This window comes from Ruditapes philippinarum, unplaced genomic scaffold (assembly GCF_026571515.1).
Source record: "Ruditapes philippinarum isolate M1 unplaced genomic scaffold, ASM2657151v2 ctg993_1_1_1_1, whole genome shotgun sequence".
Lineage (NCBI taxonomy): Eukaryota > Metazoa > Mollusca > Bivalvia > Venerida > Veneridae > Ruditapes > Ruditapes philippinarum.
The window spans coordinates 132621-153483 of NW_026863595.1; positions in this window are offsets into that span (position 1 = coordinate 132621).

Consider the following 20863-nt stretch of genomic DNA (forward strand, 5'->3'; position numbering starts at 1 on the left):
TATAAATGTTTAAATACAACACGTTCAAAAACCTTTTCAGGACAGCATAGTAGAGATATTGGACGGTAGTTATTTGGCATAGAAGGGTCGCCTTTCTTGAATACAGCACAAACATGAGCTTCCTTCCAAGACAAGGGAACCTTGCTACATTGAAGAGAAACATTAAAAAGAGAAGATAGTGGAGTTTTTAATTCCGATGCTGTTTCCCGTAAAATACGGTTACTAATTTCATCAGGACCTGTTGCTTTGTTGATTTTCAAAGATTTCAAGGCATCTTCTACATCTTGTGGAGTTATGTTTATAATTTCGAGTTTGTTTTGTGGTTCGTCAAAGTTAATTATTGACAATTCTTTTTCAGAGTTTATAAGTGTGGATTGACTACAGAAAAAAATGTTTAATAGGTTAGATTTGGCTTTGTTGTCAAATACCAAAGAGTCCGAAACAGTGTCGACTAGAGGAGGGATTACTTGTTTGTATGAAGGGGAGATAAAACCTTTGATAAGATTCCACCAGTCCTTGGAGGCAAAAGATTCATTTTTTAATGCTTCTGCAAGCTTTTGGATATGGTTTTCTTTGGCATTCCGAATTAAGGCAACTACTTCATTACGGACCTTTTTAAATTTTTCCCAGTGAGTTTGGATATAAGTGTGTTTTGCTTTTCGATATAATTTCTTACGTTTTAGAATTTATTTCCTTATATGTGTTGTTAACCAAGGTGGATTGTTAGGCCTTACTATTATGGTTTTTGTTGGGATGCATTCTTTTGCGAGCTCAAGTAGTTTATTGGAAAACGAACATGTGTAGTTATTGATATTATTATCTTGAAATTGGTCCCAGTTAATAAGTTTGATTTTATCTCTAAGTAAATTAAAATCTCCTTGGTCATATAGCCATATTTCTCGCTTAAACGCCTTTGCAGATGGTTTAGAAAAATTAAACAATGCGTAAATTGGACAATGATAGCGCTGGTTCTGATCAAACACTGGTTCTCCTACACCGGAAATGACAACATTATGGCTACAGGTAACTAAAAAAAGATCAAGAATCGAAGAAGAGTGTTCTGTAAAATGAGTGGGATTGTTTATTAGTTGTTCCAGATTGAATTGATAGCAGAGAGATTGAAGCGTTCTTGTCATATGAGGATTTGAATAATTAAAGTTGAAATCACATGTCACAATAATGTCGGCTTTACCCGAATCGAGAGCCAAGCTGAGAGAGTCCTCGATTAAATTGGTGTGGTAAACACTAGCGTTTGGAGGGCGATAGAAAATTGCTAAAAGAATTCGCTTTGGGGGTGAAGTCATAAGTTCGATCCATATGCACTCTAGACCTGGCGGTTCTAGATCACTTCTACGCTTATAATACAGTGTGTCTTTTACATAAATAATGACCCCGCCATACGAGCTGTTGGTTCGATCTTTTCTCTCAGGTTGATGAAAGCGAGGTATACTAATTTCGCTCAAAGACGTATCAGATTTGAGCTATGTTTCTGAAAAAGCAAGGACGTCAAAATTTACAAACTCAGCTTCAATGATATCTATCTTGTTTGCAATGCTTTGGACATTATAATGTTAGACAGAAAAGTACCTGTTATTAACCATCAGATTTGACAAAGAGGAAGACAGTGATGAAATGTTTGAAAGACACGAGTCACTCGAGTGTAATGAGTTTGAGGGTCCCGGGTTTGGATGTACGTCGCCTGCTACCATTATAAGGAAAATAGTCCATGCAGATGATACAACATACACTAATACAAGAATAAAGAAACCTAAAAAAGTTTTATTTTCCCTTGATTGTAGACCAGGAAGGAATCGCCTGAGAGGAAATTTAATGTTTTCATAGGTTGTTGACGTCATTTCCGTTTGCAAGACAAACATGTAAAAAGTATTTGACACTGTTGCAAAAATAATCAAAGTATGCAAGAGAAGTGAAAATTTCCAGTGACAGTGGTACGGTCGCATGGCTGTAGGCAGGAGCTTTTGTGTTATATCATTAAGTAATTGATGTTAGAAATAGTAGGAACCGATTCGCCACAGTCATGCACACGTATAACTGAAAACTTTCCGGCAGGAAGTTTGTGCCATCTGAATAAAAAAACAAGAAGAGAAGGATTTAGTATTATAGATAAAGAGCAAGATTGTTAGAAAAAGAAAAGAAGACATAAACAAAGTTTTGATGATCGAATAGAAATATGATTGTAACCGACAGAACTGTCTTTATTTTAATATACTCACAAAATTAGAGAAGCGCCGAGTAAGATACTTTATGAATCAGAATTTTTTTTTATTTCAAGACAGAAATAAAAAATGTATTTAAAGACAGAAATAACTAACATTTCCCTGTTGTTTTCATTTGAGTGAAATGAATAAACAAATGTATTCAAAAACAGAAATAACCTATATTTCAATTTTGTTTTCATTTGAGTGAAGTGAATAAACAAATGTATTCAATAACAGAAATTACTTATATTTCACTGATATTTTCATTTGAGTGACGTAAATAAACAAATGTACTCAAAAACAGAAATAATTCAAAAACAGAAATAACTTACATTTTCGAATTTGTTTTCATTTGAGTGAAATGAATATACAAATGTATTTAAAGACATAAATTACTAACATTTTAATTTTGTTTTCATTTGAGTGAAATGAATATAAAAATGTATTTGAAGACAAAATTAATAACATTTCAATGTTGTTTATATCTTATATTTTGAGTGAAATTAATATAGACAGAAACTACTAACATTTCAATGTTGTTTATATTTTGTGTGAAATTAATATACAAATGTTTTAAAGACAGAAATTACTTACATTTCAATTTTGTTTTCATTTGTGTGAAATGAATATAAAAATGTACTTAAAGACAGGAATAACAAAAATCAATGTTGTTTTCATTTGAGTGAAATGAATATACAAATGTATTTAAAGACAGAAGTTACAAACAATTCGATGTTGTTTTCATTTGAGTACAGATAATAGTTATTTTGAGCGGAAAGTGAAAAAAAAAATCAAACAAGGGAGACAATAATGTAAGCTGCAAGTGTTATGACTTACAATGCAACAAGTAAAGTGTTGTCTTATTGAAATTTGCATCTGCTTAATTGTAATGTGTTGTTTAAGTTGCAAATATTTAAGAAATTATGACCAATCAATAGTGCTTCAGTCTGATCCAATATAGAAAAATTAACAGCATAGTAAAGGATTTCATATTTACAAATGTACAAATGAAGGTAAATAGAAAATTCCTATAATAATATATACACATAATTATAAAGCAATAAAATAGATTAAGTTTACGTCATATATAGAATTGCGAGTATCACAACTTTGATATCGTGCATGTATGTTTGCCAAGTTTATATCACTAACATGTTTAAATAGGCACCAAACGTCGTAATGTTTAATTCATATATATTTTCAACAAGACACCAAATAGCATGACTAATCAAACCTAAAATTACTCATTAAAACAATACGCATAAGATTTACGAAATAGGTCCTGCAAAGTATTGATCGTCAATCTCAATTTAGTAATAATTCAGTTGTTTGTGATACATTTATAATTCTTACATCGTGTTATCTTTCTTGAAAAAATAAGTTATAGTTATGACCAAAATTCATATATTCCATAACAATATACATGCATCTGGTTAATCTTAAAACTCGCTTATCAATTACAGTATAATTATATTAGGATGGAAGGTATAACAAAGTTCGACAAAAATGTTCAGATCTGTCCAAAGTTGTGTACCGATATTTATACCAAAATATGCACTGCTCCGATAAATCATGTTTATAAACATCAACAAAACAAAATATGTACGTTGTATAGCTGTGTATAATATTGCAATCATAAATATAGGATACTTAACTACTTAAGCTAATATTCATAGTTCAGACAAAAGTAACAACACATCAGATGCACTACATATATAAATGTATTGTTAAACACAAGAAAAATTTATAGCGTACACTTGCACTTTTAAGTCTCATAGCACGTGTATAGTATACTGTACAGAAAAGGTTACGGTGTATCGAACACTAACAAAGTCCTGCGTTTATGAATAAATTATGCAAATGAGCCGCCATGTTGGAGTTTCGGTAAGCGTGTTGGAAATTGCTACCTGTTCGTTTTGAAAGCTCGTCCTAACTATCAGTTTCCTTGAATGTAGGAAAACTTGGTTTTGTTTGATTGCATATTGAATGATAGGTATTACAAAATAAATATAATGAAAATCGATCAATAAATAATTGTATACGAGCGTTATAAAGTCAATTTAATTCATCAGAATAATAAGGTTCTGTTGCAAGGTATCGGTAAAAGACCGATTTTTTTCCCGTTTTTGAAATTTATTTGAACACGGAGACAATTTTTCTCAAACAGGTTTATGAATATACTTTACGTTGTAACAGAGTTAACCGTGTGTCCATTCCTTATTTAAATTGTCTGAGAAGTTAAATCTGTTTGTTTACATGTAAATGTGTACCGTCATTTTGACCGACTGGAATAAAAACTACCATGACGATGATAATACCGGATATTTAATGGAAATTATGCCGTGTAGTGCAAAGTTTTTGACATTGCAATTAAAATTAACACTTACGTTGACTCAAACTGTTCCTTGTCAGCAAAATTGAAACCGAAAGTAGTGGTTGTTCTAGAATTTAATCGAATAAAATGGGTGGGATTTAACCACCGCGCATGCCCTGTGCGAACGTATTGTTTACATCCGGTCGTAGCATAGGGTAATAGTGCAAACTTTGTTAGTGTCGAGCTCGAGTGATGATATAGTCCGTTTTAGGAAGTCGGTTAAGAACTTTTAACACTCATCAGATCGTTTTCACATAAGATTCGAAGGATTTTATTATTTCTATCCTTGACTATGACAGTTCCGTCGTATGTCCAGGCACTGAGTATGTATTGCTCCTTTGCTAGCTGACGAGCCTTATAAAACAGTGCGGCACGCATTCTGGTGAGGTCTTCGTTTACAAATACACCAGATAAGCCCCGTGTTTTCAAACCTACCCTGGCTCTGTACACCGCATTCCGCGCACGATAGGTAGAGAATTTTACGATGATGTCACGTGGTTTGCCATTAGTTTTCTTGCCAATTCGGTGTGACCTATCAATGTCAGATAACTCAATTGACAGGTCAAGAGATTTCACAACTTCTAATATTTTGCTATCTGTACTTTCATAATTCAAAGGAAAACCGTCCACATTATGCGAAGTTGGATTTTTGGGGGTGTGAACAGGATCGAACTCGGTACCGGGAGGAGCCAGTGGATTCTGGTTTAGAGGTTTTGTTTCGGGAATACCGCTAAAACGTAAACAATTTCGTCGGCTATATTGCTCAGCTACATCAGCATCGCTTTCAAGTTTGGAGACGCGAGCTCGCAATTTGTCATTTTCGGCCTCTAAAGACTTAATTTTCATATTCAGCCCTGCAAGGACGCCATCAACAATAGCTTGGACTTGTGTGTCGGCATAACTATGACTAGGGACCTCTGATTTAAACGTATCCCTCAGGACGTCTGCAATTGCTTTGATGTCATCACTTGAAAGAATTATCTGCGTCTCTGCTACTTTAGATTTTTTAGAGTCTAATAAATCAAGTGGTGATGATAATTCCCGCTTTTTATTGATAAAGTCACTTTTTGGTGTTGAGCATTCACTATCACTCATTTTGTTACAAAGTTTTTGCGCTAAGTGTAAATGTTGAAAATTTTGTGCGGGGGAGGTCTCTGTATACAAACTGTTCTAAATATAGATTCTGACGTACACTTTTCACGAAATTCACGGACAAAATTTGCTATATTTCAAATTCAATATTTCAAGGGGTAAAATTCTACCAGCTTCATTTGTTTACCATCAGATATAATCTACAACTTGTATTTCACATTTCAGAGACATTCGTTCTTCAGTTCAATCATATTTCTTCGATTTTCTTTTATTTACATTTTTTCACAACCGCCATACCGGAAGCGGAAATCGTATATGCTTTCAGGTTCTCATTCATTAATATGACACGCTGTGAATCACCGAAGGGGAACCAATATAATAATCGGAAGGAGTAATTGAATCCGAATTTATTTTTAGCTGTAAGGGATTAATTGATAAAATCCGGACCCATGGACAAAAAAAAAAAGTAAACACAAATGGCTCCGCGCCTGTAAGCAGAGTTAACAGTCACTTCACTACGGCTTTACCTACGAAAACCGAATTGTTTTATTTTGTTATATATATACACACACACAGTAAGCTGTTAAGTAGTAAGCAATATGCCGTACGCGTTCAGGATACAGAAGACAGGAAGAGGGACGCAGTCGTTTGTGATGTCAGCGAAATATTCGGAATATGCTAATGTTTTGTATTATTAGATTTTCACAGTAAGCAGTACATACTAGTAGTACACAGTCACTGTCTTATTTCTGTTGATTTGAAATAAATGTTTTTTTTTTGTTTTTTTTTGTATTTGATGTTGAATAACAAAATGAAAATCTCATATTGTGGAACTTGTAATACATGTAAAAGCTAATTGATTGATTTTTGAAAATATATTATTCATGTCACTGCTCAGTTATTTCTGTGTTACTGCTTTTGCTACTGCTGTGCTACTGCCACTGTTGCAGCGACTACTACTGCTACTGCCACTGCTACTGCTACTACTGTGCTATTGCTACTGTCGTGCTTCTGCGACTGCTGTGCTTCTGCTTCTGCTACTGCCACTGCTACTAATACTGCCACTGCTACTGCCACAACCACTGTTTCTGTTACTGCTACTGCCACTGCCACTACTGTGTTATTGCTACTGTTACTGTCACTGCTACTGCTACTGTTGCTGTCATTGTCACTGCTATTGCCATTGCTATTGCCATTGCTACTGCTACTGCTGTGCTACTGCTTCTGCCACTGCCACTGCTACCGCTACTGCAACTGCTGTGCTATTGCTACTGCCACTGTCACTGCCACTGATGCTGCTCTGCTACTGCTTTTGCCACTGTCACTGCTGTGCTATTGCTAATCCCACTGTTACTGCTACTGCTATTGTTACTGCCACTGCTACTGTCAATGCTACTGCTTCTGCCATTGCTACTACTACTGCTTCTGCCACTGCTACTGCTGTGCTATTGGTACTGCCACTACTAATGCTGTGCTATTACTACTGTCACTGGCACTGCTTCTGCTACTGCTGTGCTACTGGCACTGCCACTGCCCCTTCTTTTACTACTGTTTAGCTATTGCTACTGCCACTGTCACTGCTTCTGACACTGTTACTGCTGTGCTACTGCTGTGGTTCTGCTACTGCCACTGCTACTGCTACTGCCACTGCTGTGCTATTGCTACTGTCACTGGCACTGCTACTGCTACTGCCGTGCTACTGGCACTGCCACTGCCCCTTCTTTTACTACTGTTTTGCTAATGCTACTGCCACTGTCACTGCTTCTGCTTCTGACACTGTTACTGTTGTGCTACGGCTGTGATTCTGCTACTGCCACTGCAACTGCTACTGCCACTGCTACTGGAACTGCTACTGCTACTGCCACTGCTACTGCCACTGCCACTGCCACTGCTTCTGCTTCTGACACTGTTACTGTTGTGCTACGGCTGTGATTCTGCTACTGCCACTGCTACTGCTACTTCTACTGCTACTGCCACTGCTACTGCCACTGCTACTGCCACTGCTTCTGCTGTGCTACTGCTGTTCTACTGCTACTGCCCATTTCACGTTTTATAATTTTGCTACTGTTGTGATACTGCAACTGCCAATTCACGTTTTATAATTTTTGCTACTGCTGTTCTACTGCTATTGCAAATTTCACGTTTTATAATTTTGCTACTGCTGTGAAACTGCTACTGCCAATTTCACGTTTTATAACTTTGCTACTGCTGTTCTACTGCTATTGCAAATTTCACGTTTTATAATTTTGCTACTGCTCTGATACTGCTACTGCCATTTTCACGTTTTATAATTTTTGCTACTGCTGTGATACTGCTCAGCCTGTACGAAATTTTGGCACGGATTCTGGGCGGAATTGGCACGGAATTGGCACGGAATCAGTGATTTCTGAGCGGACCAGGGACGGAAACGCAAAATCCGTGCCATTCTGTCTCACAAGAAAAATATTTTGTTCACTTTTCTGGGCGGAAAACTAGAAAAATTCCGGCTGGAATTTTATTTTGAGCGGAATTTATACTTAAACATTTCATCTTGGACAGAATTTTCAACTTTGCATTAATGATACATTGTCAGACTAATTTATATTTTTTGTACTGAAAAACAACTGTAATAATCTTAGTGTAGAACTTGAAAACATTCACCTCCAAAATGCTTAAGTTTATAATATAAAGATTTTTCATACAGCTTGTATTATAATACATTTACTGTATTATGAATTTTTAAATATGATTTTAGGACATCATCTAAAAACAACATTAAAATAAGAATGCTTTTTAAATTTGACTATACTATAGAATATAGGTCAGTCACATCGGGACAAGATTATAAGTGTGCTTGCCATTTTAAATTCTAAGAATTCATGATTTTGTTTTAAAAAAAATAAACAAAAACAAAACAGTGCATGAAATAATCTCATATATTATGCCCTTTTAATCTATATAAAATTGATCAACCAATATGCCCAATAATTGCTTTTATTTACCGTATGTAAATAAATATTACAATATATATTCACTGAGATTGTACACTTACACAGATCAGAGCTCTGATAAAACTCTACTGACCAGCAGTTTCCCACTATCTATGCATGACTAATTTACTCAACTGGTCATTCCAACAGATCAGGCTGTTCCATGTAATTATTTTGGGGAGAGATAACATTATAAATTGCATATGTAGAATTTGTCTAGGACATATTGCAATTTTTTTGTACAAAAATTTGTAATTGTTTTTTTTTAAATCTATAAATATCTATTTGTTATTTGATTTTTCTTTTACATTCAATGAATGAAAGTTAAGATGATGAGTAAATTAACCCTGTTTTACATAATGATGGACCGGTCAAATTATACAGTAAACTGTTGTGAATTTTGAATCCTAAGATATCTGGGTCAGCAAAAAGAGTGCAAATTTCAGAGGATGTACTTGATATTTTAACAATTTTGGAATAAAGTTTTGTTTAAGATCTCAAAGTGTTAAAGTAATTGGTATGATAACATGGGACCAGGAGATGTATAACATAATCAGGTAATTATAAACCTTTAGTTACATTAATTTTATATGAAAACTATCAATACTAAATAGCCAACTAAAATTTGTAACATTAGAGGTAATTGTTGTTTTAATATTTTCAACTTCTTACATTTGTTTTTTTTCTGATAATTGTTTTAAATCTTTAATACATGTATTATTTGCAAGATAAAAATTATTCAATGATTTTTTGTTAATATAATGATTGTGTATATTGTATAAATAGCATGTAAGTATATCTTTTTAATTTCCTGGAAATTAAACAAATTAAATAAATTTGATTAAATAGGACTAAATGCCTACATGATCAGTAGTTTTGTACAGTTGAACAGGGTCATCATAATCATTTATTATTTTACATGTTTGTGTTGTGTTTCCAATGGAACAATCTAAAATTACATTTTACACTCATATTTGCAGGCTGCTCAGGGACTTAAGTGCTGACTGTGAGATGCCAGGTGTTTAATAATGATATGCAGTATTAATCCTGAAAAGGTATATTTTTAAATCTCTTTACTTAACTATTCAACATCTTTCCTTGAAAAATACATAACCAGTAATAAATAGTGTCACAAATAAAGCAGTCAGTTAATTCTTATACAGAGCAATTCTTAAACACTTGTACACTTGAATAACTGATTCTGTGTTGCTTTAGTATTTTTGAATATGCCATATAAGCATAGTAAATATTTAATACTGTTGAAACATAAAATTTGATATTATTAAAAAATATAAAATATAACTGCATATATATGATTATGCAATAAAACATAATTCATTACAAAATTTTTGTTTAATTAATTATGAATTTTATTATTAAAGGTGAGCACAACCACAAGAAGTTCTAGGAAACACAGGCAGTGGACTTAAAACATACATGGATTAAAGAAATAGTAATTTAAATAACCAGAAACATTTGAAACAAATTTATGATTGAAACCTTCCAGCAAAATAATTGCAAAAAAAAACAAAGTGTTGGATTCTAAGATTCCAAAACCTGCACCTAGAAAAAAACTGTTTGTGTTATAGTGAATGTAGGGTATTCTATTCTGTATTTGGACTAAAGGATATGATATTTTTATATTAAATTTTGTGAAAGAAAATTTAATGTGATACATTATTGATAATTTTATCCCAAAATATGTGATCATGTTAAACTTATAAAATTCCGCCCCCTGAATTCTGTCCCAGAATTCCGCCCAGAATCTTGTTCGACAATTCCGCTCCGAAATTCCGCCCCAAGGTTCCGCCCCAAGATTCCGCTTCAAAATTCCGCCCCAAATTCCGCTTCAAAATTCCGCTTCAAAATTCCGCCCCAACTCATTTGCATATTTCGTCCCAATTCCGCCCAGAATCCGTCCCGTTTCCGCCTGGAATCCGGCTGGAATCCGTGCCAAAAGCAAATGGTTTAACACTTGTATATTCGGGGGAGAATTTAAATTTCTGGGCGGAATCTGCCATTGAATTCCGCCCCATTTCCGTGCAGAAAATTTCGTACAGGTTACTGCCATTTTCACGTTTTATAACTTTTGCTACTGCTGTGATACTGCTACTGCCAATTTCACGTTTTATAATTTTTGCTACTGCTCTGATACTGCTACTGCCATTTTCACGTTTTATAATTTTTGCTACTGCTGTGATACTAGTACTGCTACTGCCAATTTCACGTTTTATTATTTTGCTACGGCTACTGCCAATTTCACGTTTTATTATTTTGCTACTGCTGTGATACTGCTACTGCCATTTTCACGTTTTATAATTTTTGCTACTGCTGTGATACTACTACTGCCATTTTCACGTTTTATAATTTTGCTACTGCTACTGCCAATTTCACGTTTTATAATTTTTGCTACTGCTGTGATACTGCTACTGCCATTTTCACGTTTTATAATTTTGTAACTGCTGTGATACTGCTACTGCCAATTTCACGTTTTATAATTTTGCTACTGCTACTGCCAATTTCACGTTTTATAATTTTTGCTACTGCTATAATACTGCTACTGCCAATTTCACGTTTTATAATTTTTGCTACTGCTGTGATACTGCTACTGCCAATTTCACGTTTTATAATTTTGCAACTGCTACTGCTTTACTGTTTATCCTTACTTTACGTTTTTACTGCTATGAGAAACGCTAATTTACTTTAACTACGATACCACATTTTTCAATTTAAATTCAATAATATCTCTGGAATACAAGCACTCAGGAAGAAATAACCTTCACCAACAGTAAAAATCATGTCGAATGTATCAACATTGTTGTATGCTTATAGCATTTAATTAAATAAAACTAAATGACTGCTATCATGGAATGTCTCAACAAAAGTATTTCATAAATTTTGCTCCATTTGAAACAGTTTTTTTAAAGAACACAATTCATTTTTTGTACATTTCTTTCTCATTGTTATTCGTATATATATATTTTTTTCAGAGACCATGACTTTTTGTTAAGATTTTGTAGAAAATCACTTAAAACTTATTTATATGAAATTTAAATGAGCTGTAAATGAGTATCAGACGATAACAATAGCTCATCTCTGACGTGGGCTATCATGTAAATATAACAATGTTCTGCAAATAACTCATTTTAAGCGGAAATGAAAATCTGTCTCATAAAAGCTTTACATTACCTTACCTTATTTGCTTGAAAAGAATGCTTTATGAAAACCATTAGCTTTTAAGAAATTTGCCCTTTAAGTGTATCATTTTTGTTTATCTATATACAAAATATAGTTTCTTGTTTTATTTGTTGCCAGACATCGAGGATACTGTAATGAAATATTTGTATGTTCATTTCTTAATAAAGCATAGGTTTAGATCATCTTATGCAGCCAATTGTCACCTTATCTTGTTGACATGTGGTAATAAAACATACTTTGATACTTTTCATTTCATCTGGCAGCGAGATGGTACATGAAATACATGTATAACAAAATCATAGAACAGAAATGCATGTCTGTGTAGTGTTTTTTTAAGATTCTAAAATGTAAAAATTAATTAAAAATTAATTCCTTAAGATGATAATAAATGATACATTAATAATGTTTGTATATTCATAAGTGATTAGTTTTTACTCATAGACAGAAGTCATTGGAACAATCTTCAGTCATGACCAAGCTAAAATGAATCTGACTATTCTTGTCCTTCCACTTCTCCTTGAATTTATAAAACCATTAGTTAAACATTATCAAACCATAAGTTAAACATTATAAAACCGTCAGTTAAACATTATAAAACCATTAGTTAAACATTATAAAACCATAAGTTAAACATTATAAAACCATTAGTTAAACATTATAAAACCATCAGTTAAACATTATAAGACCATTAGTTAAACATTATAAAACCATAAGTTAAACATTATAAAACCATAAGTTAAACATTATAAAACCATAAGTTAAACATTATAAAACCATCAGTTAAACATTATAAGACCATTAGTTAAACATTATAAGACCATTAGTTAAACATTATAAAACAATAAGTTAAACATTATAAAACCATAAGTTAAACATTATAAAACCATTAGTTTAACATTATAAAACCATCAGTTAAACATTATAAAACCATTAGTTAAACATTATAAAACCGTCAGTTAAACATTATAAAACCATTAGTTAAACATTATAAAACCATAAGTTAAACATTATAAAACCATAAGTTAAACATTATAAAACCATCAGTTAAACATTATAAGACCATTAGTTAAACATTATAAAACCGTCAGTTAAACATTATAAAACCATTAGTTAAACATTATAAAACCATAAGTTAAACATTATAAAACCATAAGTTAAACATTATAAAACCATAAGTTAAACATTATAAAACCATAAGTTAAACATTATAAAATTCACGTTTTTCCTTTGTAAAGAAGTAAAAATTTATTCCTGTCTGAGGCATAGTGTTTCTCTAAGGTCTCTTGAAACGGGAAGTATTTTACGGTTTCATCAAATTTTTAGCAAAATACGAGTAAATATAAACACACGCACACATGTACCGTAGATGACCGAATTATAACTATTGTTTTATTTGGTCTTGAACTCATCAAACATATTGAATGTGCCTGACAAGTTATTTTCAAAAGATTAATTTGATTTAATACTCAAGTTAATATTTAGATTGTAGAACGCTGCAATATATACAAAACAAGAAGTCTAGTACAAAACTATTTTATGTTGATTTTTACTTCTCACCAACACAGTAAAGGCATATGGTGACTTCAGCTTTACTGGTGACGAAAAACCTTAGGTGCTTCTCCGTGCATTATTTCAGGCACAAGCAAGAACCTGAATAGAACCAGCAACATTCGTAAACTAGCTGGTCTGTAATGGTATTCCTCATATGAAAGAATACTAAGTCCCTGCCGGAATTTGAACCCATAGCGGTTAGGGTGAATTAGATGGACTCCAGTTATAAACTTGCCTGACTACGCAAAGCAACAGATGAGTGTCATGTGCACCTAATATGTAGCGTAGTTCAATAGAAGGGTACTACGTTATTTCGCACCTGCAAAATGCTCCCATCAGACTGTTAACATCCCATCCACTCGAATGTTAAATAAGAAAGTTTTACAGGTGCGCGATGACGTAGTATCCTACCATAGGTATAAATGTAGTTGCATACTAGTACTATATTTTTATCAATTGCTTTCAATCAAAAAATATATTTAAAAAGCACATTTCGTCTTGAGTCAGTAGATGAATAGGGACATTTCTTTATCTGCCAAACATTTACTAAATATATACAAACATTTACTAATGTATATACTAGCTGACTTAATTTTATAATAAATATACATCTTGCGGCATTTAACAGGAGTGTTGCGACATTTAATGGCAAGGGGAAACGTTATAATGCGACATGTAAGGTTACAAAATTAATGCGACATTAAACGGTAGAAGATTTTGCGGCATATAGCAGCAGTTGCGACATTTAGCGACATGGGCGCGAAATTTAGCGACAATTGTGACATTTAGTGGCGTTGCGACATGTACACTACACTTTATTTTGCATCATAGTGCTTTTTCAATTTTTTTACAAGAAAACAATTGATTCAAAACATCAAAGGCCACGCCAAAATTAATTTGATCAAGACTTTCACCTAAATACTTAACAGAAGATGTGTACTTTAGATGTAACCTGGAGGCTAGGACCCTCTTTAAGTTGAAAGTTGAACCCAAAAGAATAAACTCTATCTAGCCAAGATGCAAGGACAATTTATAGTCAATTAACCAATCACTAATAAGACTCATGCCATAATAGAGAATTTCTTCAGATTTATTTTACCAGATACAAGGATACCTGAGTCATCAGCATATAATAAAAAGCTTATTGCTTAGGGTTGCAGACATGTCATTGACATATATTAGACATTAAATGGGACCTAATATGAACCCCTGGGGGACACCATAGGTACTCGGAGTAGTAGTAGAATGAGTACCAGTCACATCCACCAGCTGCTGTCTATCATAGATAAAACTTGAACCATGTAAGAATGTCATTACCTATGGCAGATGCTTTAAGTTTCATGTGCAGTATAGTGTGATCAACTGTATCAAATGCCTTTTGTATATATAAAAGTATCACACATACAATACTGCCTTTGTCTATTTCAAATTTAATACAATATGTAAAATGAATCAAACATGTGTCAGTTGAAACTGCCTGACCATGACCGTACCCATGACTGTCAGAAGACCAACTGAGCTATCCGACCGGCCACACATTATCTCTTTGATAATAAAAAGGTTCTAAACTATAACATATTTCCCCACTATATAGATATTTGTCCTCGAATTTCTGATTTTCACAGAGCATAGATAACTAAACTCTGGACTTTATGCGGTCACAGGATGAGGAAAACATGTAGCTTGACCGGAACTCGAACCTGTGACCCACAAAGTAATGAACCGCGGCTGTAGCAATTGAGCTATCTGGCCGCTTACACATATTCTCCCATAAATAGTGAACAGTTTTAAACCGTGACAGATACTGTTAGACATTTGTATATATATATAAATGTGGCACAAATCACACACTATAAAATTTAGTGCACAAGTTTATTCAAATGCAAGCAACAATCTACTCTATGAAAAGTCTGGAGTTGGGTTGACTCTGCCCGAGACCTGGAGGTTCATTACAAAAGGATAAGACAGGAGCTGTGTAGGAGCACTTTGTCTCGGAACACATTAGTTTCACGAGGTGTGACCGATGTGTTCGTAAAAATTCATATTTGCGACAATTGGAAATGATACGGATGTGTTCGACACACAATAGAACAATAGAAAGGACACTCGAAGCACATTTGTCTCACATTCTTCCACAAAAATCTACTTAAAGAGAAAAATGTTTCTGCTTAGTACATTGCCATTGTCCGAAAGGGTGGATATAAAAATTGTTCTGGGTTTTCTGTATTTTCTGTTGTACCGTTTTATGTCACTTTCGGTCAATCAGAAAGTTCCTGCCTCTGCATAGGTGTCATATATTAACTTAAAGAATATCCCTGTTCTGCATGTTACAGTAAAAGTTTCTACCAGTGCAGTATCCAGAACCCAAACACATATGCAGCAAGTCCATTCTTATCGTTGTTAATTGTACAATGGTCCTTTCCGATGTTTAAAGTTTTATAAATGATTTAAGATATATTCTAAGCAACAACAAGAAAGTATCTACGGTTGCATAAAGGGGATATATCATTTTCTTACTTATTTATTACGTGTGCATGCGATAGCTATTACGTGGCCACGCGATACAAAAACGTACGCACGCGATAGCTATTACGTTCTAAAGGGATAGTTATTGCGTGCGCACGCGATAACTTTTACGTGCGCACGCGGAAAGGTATTCCGCATTTGGACCTTGGACAAGCTTTCTCGCATGTATAGTTCGACGCCCCGAGTAAGTGTCGAACGTACAGTGGTTAGGGACAAGTGGTTTTTGAAATCACTCGGCAACAGAGGCCCCTAAATGATCTTAGGAAGGAAATGAGAAGACCATCCACGTATTATGTATTTATCAGAATGTATATATAAAAATATCGCCATTTTCCAAAAATTGCTGCTTTCAGATCCGTCATTGAAAAAGCACTTACAACGTGCATGAATTCCTAAATGAATCCGGGTAATGCCATAATTATGAAATCGGGTCTCGCAGAATCAGACGAGACGCGACATTCCGACGAGACACACGAAGCGAGGCACGATATTGTAACACGAGATCCGGCAATGTCGAAGTATCCCGTACCACGAAGTTTCACCTCCATTTCATGTTTAAACCGGAATTTCGCTTTTCGTGTCTCTAGGTAATAGACGTCTAAATTTAAACTGTTTTCATCATGGATATGTTTTTGACATTTGATAAAATGAATTTCAATTTTAGTATTGGTGATTCTTCCACGTCACAGCAGTGTGATGTTATAGTGATTTTACAGTAGCAAATGTGGGGCGTCCGTGGCAGAGTGACTTCAAATCACTTGCCCCTCACCGCTGTGGGTTCAAATCCCGACAGGGACTTTGGGTTCTTTCATTTGAGGAAGCTATCCAGATAGCTTACGGAACGTCGGTGGTTCTACTCAGGTGCCCGTTCGTGCCTGAAATATGCACGGAAGGTCACATGAGGTCTTCCTCCACCAGTAAAGCTGGAACGTCGCGATATGACCTATATTGTGTCGATGTGACGTAAAACCTAAAAAACAAACAAACAAAAAACAGTAGCAAATGTGACGCTAGTAATTTTTCTTAAAAGATACATGACTGCCGTATTTTCCATATAATATAGCCCAGTAGACCACATTTCAAACCTTAATCAGTATTCAGATATGGATTGATTTGCAGCATACTGAACTTATCATGGTATAACTACAAATTTGATATTAAATTACAGAATTGTACATAGTTTGAAATTGTGTTGAATTTACATGGAATTTGATTTACACTGAATAATACATGGAATATGAAGCACACTGAATTTCACATGGAATTTGAATTGTACTGAATATCTCATGGAATATGAAGCACACTGAATTTCACATGGAATTTGAATGGCACTGAATTCCTCATAGCATTTGAGTTGTGCTGAATTTCTCATGTCATTTGAATAACCGATAAACAGTTTCCGAACTATCAGACGACAGGCTATTCTTATCAGTTGAGTTTCAAGTAAAGTTAACCGGTTACATATCTCTCAGTATAAATTGTATGTAATATGGCGTCACAGGCGGTAGGTTTAACAGTAAATGTAAGTACCTTCGGTGTCAAAAGGGGGAGAATAGTCTGACTACCTATGCTTTACAATTATCGGGCTAATCGCATACAACACTTTCAGTGCTTTGATTTTTATCGTTGCACTTTGGTGGTACATTTCTATAGATAATAAAAAGTGATTGTTAAAGCGTTTGTTAGTTTATTGCAGGAACAGTTTTTTTCCAGACCATAATTCAGTCTTCCTTCATTATATTTATATATGAACACCATTAAACCAGTTCATCGTTATCATGGACTTCGAATTAACAGATAAAGAAATGTTTTATTGTGCCTTGAACTTTGCAACCTTATCACGAGATCTACTTTTCGGATTACATTTGTCTAACCTTTAACGCTATTGCAAATATATCACACAGAACTAGTGTCAAGGGAGTAGTTTTGTGAAATAAAGAGACAAAACGCGTGTATATTGTAATGTAAAAAGTAAATGAATCAGATTAGTGTTTTCTGAGAAGTCTGTAACGGATTAATACTTGTTATAGTTCTATACAAAAATATATGTATGACAAATTATACCGTGATATGAATATATATAAATATTAGCAGCAAGAAACTATGCAATTTATGTATTCATATGTAAACATTGTAAATGTATTTATTAACAAGGGCATATTAAAAGTTTATTGGGCTGTAAAATTTAAATAAACGTGTTTCAGATGTTGTAAACTAGTTTAGGTTTCAAAGATAAAACATTGTTAACAAAAAATTACGAATGATTGGTCTTTCTTTATGATTGCTTGTTTATAGGTATGGGGCAGCAACTTTGACTAAAGCTGCCAATTTGTAAATTTACTACTACTACTACTTTCTACTACTACTACTAGTATGAAAAATGATTTCTTTTAAATTAAAAGAAGAAATTATACAGATAATAAAACTTGTTATAAACGTAACAATAACCAAATCTATCTGTAATATATTTTAAATTCTATTTTGAAAAAATTCAATTTCGTTGTGAATGCTGAACCTAAAAATAGTGGAGAAAAATAAATGAAAACATAAAAATAGATACTTTCAATTATGACGGTTAGTGTGGCTGGAATAAATGTGCTGCAAACATACAGTATACTTCTATAAAGCCGCTCACACAATTGGACTTGAAACATACAGTTTACTTCTATAAAGCCGCTCACACTTTTGGACTGGAAACGTACAGTATGCTTCTATAAAACTGCTCACACAATTGGACGGGAAACATACAGTATGCTTCTATAAAGCCGCTCACACAATTGGACTGGAAACATTCAGTTTACTTCTATGAAACCGCTCACACAATTGGCCGGGAAACATACAGTATGGTTCTATAAAGCCACTCACACAATTGGACTGGAAACATACAGTTTAATTCTATAAAACCGCTCACACAATTGGACTGGAAGCATACAGTATGTTTCTATGAAACCGCTCACCCAATTGGACTGGAAACATACAGTTTACTTCTATAAAACCGCTCACACAATTGGACTAGAAACATACAGTTTACTTCTATAAAACCGCTCACACAATTGGACTGGAAACATACAGTTTACTTCTATAAAACCGCTCACACAATTGGACTGGAAACATACAGTATGCTTCTATAAAACCGCTCATACAATTGGACTGGAAGAATACAGAATGTTTCTATAAAGCCGCTCACAAAATTGGACTGGAAGCATACAGTATGTTTCTATGAAGCCGCTCACCAATTGGACGGGAAACATACAGTATGCTTCTATAAAACCGCTCACACAATTGGACATGAAACATACAGTATACTTCTATAAAACCGCTCACACAATTGGACGGGAAACATACGGTATACTTCTATAAAACCGCTCATACAATTGGACGGGAAACATACAGTATGCTTTTATAAAGCCGCTCACACAATTGGACTGGAAGCATACAGTATGTTTCTATGAAACCGCTCACCCAATTGGACGGGAAACATACAGTATGCTTCTATAAAACCGCTCACAAAATTGGACTCGAAACATACAGTATACTTCTATAAAACCGCTCACACAATTGGACTGGAAACATACAGTATGGTTCTATAAAACCGCTCACACAATTGGACTGGAAACATACAGTATACTACTATAAAACCGCTCACACAATTGGACTGGAAACATACAGTATACTTATATAAAACCGCTCACACAATTGGACGGGAAACATACAGTATGGTTCTATAAAACCGCTCACACAATTGAACTGGAAACATACAGTATGGTTCTATAAAACCGCTAACACAATTGGACTGGAAACATACAGTATATACTTCTATAAAGCCGCTCACACAATTGGACTGGAAACATACAGTATACTTCTATAAAACCGCTCACACAATTGGACTGGAAACATACAGTATACTTCTATAAAACCGCTCACACAATTTGACTGGAAACATACAGTATACTTCTATATAGCCGCTAACACAATTGGACTGGAAGCATACAGTATGTTTCTATAAAGCCGCTCACACAATTGGACGGGAAACATACAGTATACATCTATAAAACCGCTCACACAATTGGACTGGAAACATACAGTATGGTTCTATAAAGCCGCTCACACAATTGGACTGGAAACATACAGTATGGTTCTATAAAACCACTCACACAATTGGACTGGAAACATACAGTATATTCTTCTATAAAACCGCACACACAATTGGACTGGAAACATACAGTATACTTCTATAAAGCCGCTCACACAATTGGACTGGAAACATACAGTATGGTTCTATAAAACCGCTCACACAATTGGACTGGAAACATACAGTATGGTTCTATAAAACCGCTCACACAATTGGACTGGAAACATACAGTATGGTTATATAAAACCGCTCACACAATTAGACTGGAAACATACAGTATGTTTCTATAAAACCGCTAACACAATTGGACTGGAAACATACAGTTTAATTCTATAAAACAGCTCACACTTATGGACTCTAATAAACACATAGATGCTTTTATATAGACAATAACGTCTGTACCTGAATATAATCTGAACCGTAACTTACATACTGTACCTGACTTTGTTATGTTTACAAAACACAATTCTTATCTATCAATAAGCATGCTTTTTTCTATACGTATATACTATAGGTATGCATGCGAGTTCTAGGATTGTTTTTCCATTAATAACCCTTAAATTTTAGAATTGTGCTTTTCTACAAGGCTTCTTGACTTGTGGTACCAATGCAAGCAGTTTTGACAATATATGATGAGACAGAAATATAAACGTTAAAAGTTGTTCTGCTGAGTGTTGGATCGTTGTAAACATCTTAAATATATTAATAGCGTTTAAACATTTTCAGCCATAAGAACAAAAGTGTGCGAACGAACATTTTATTTACAAGTTGCTACAAACATACCTTAAGTGTGAAATTTTAC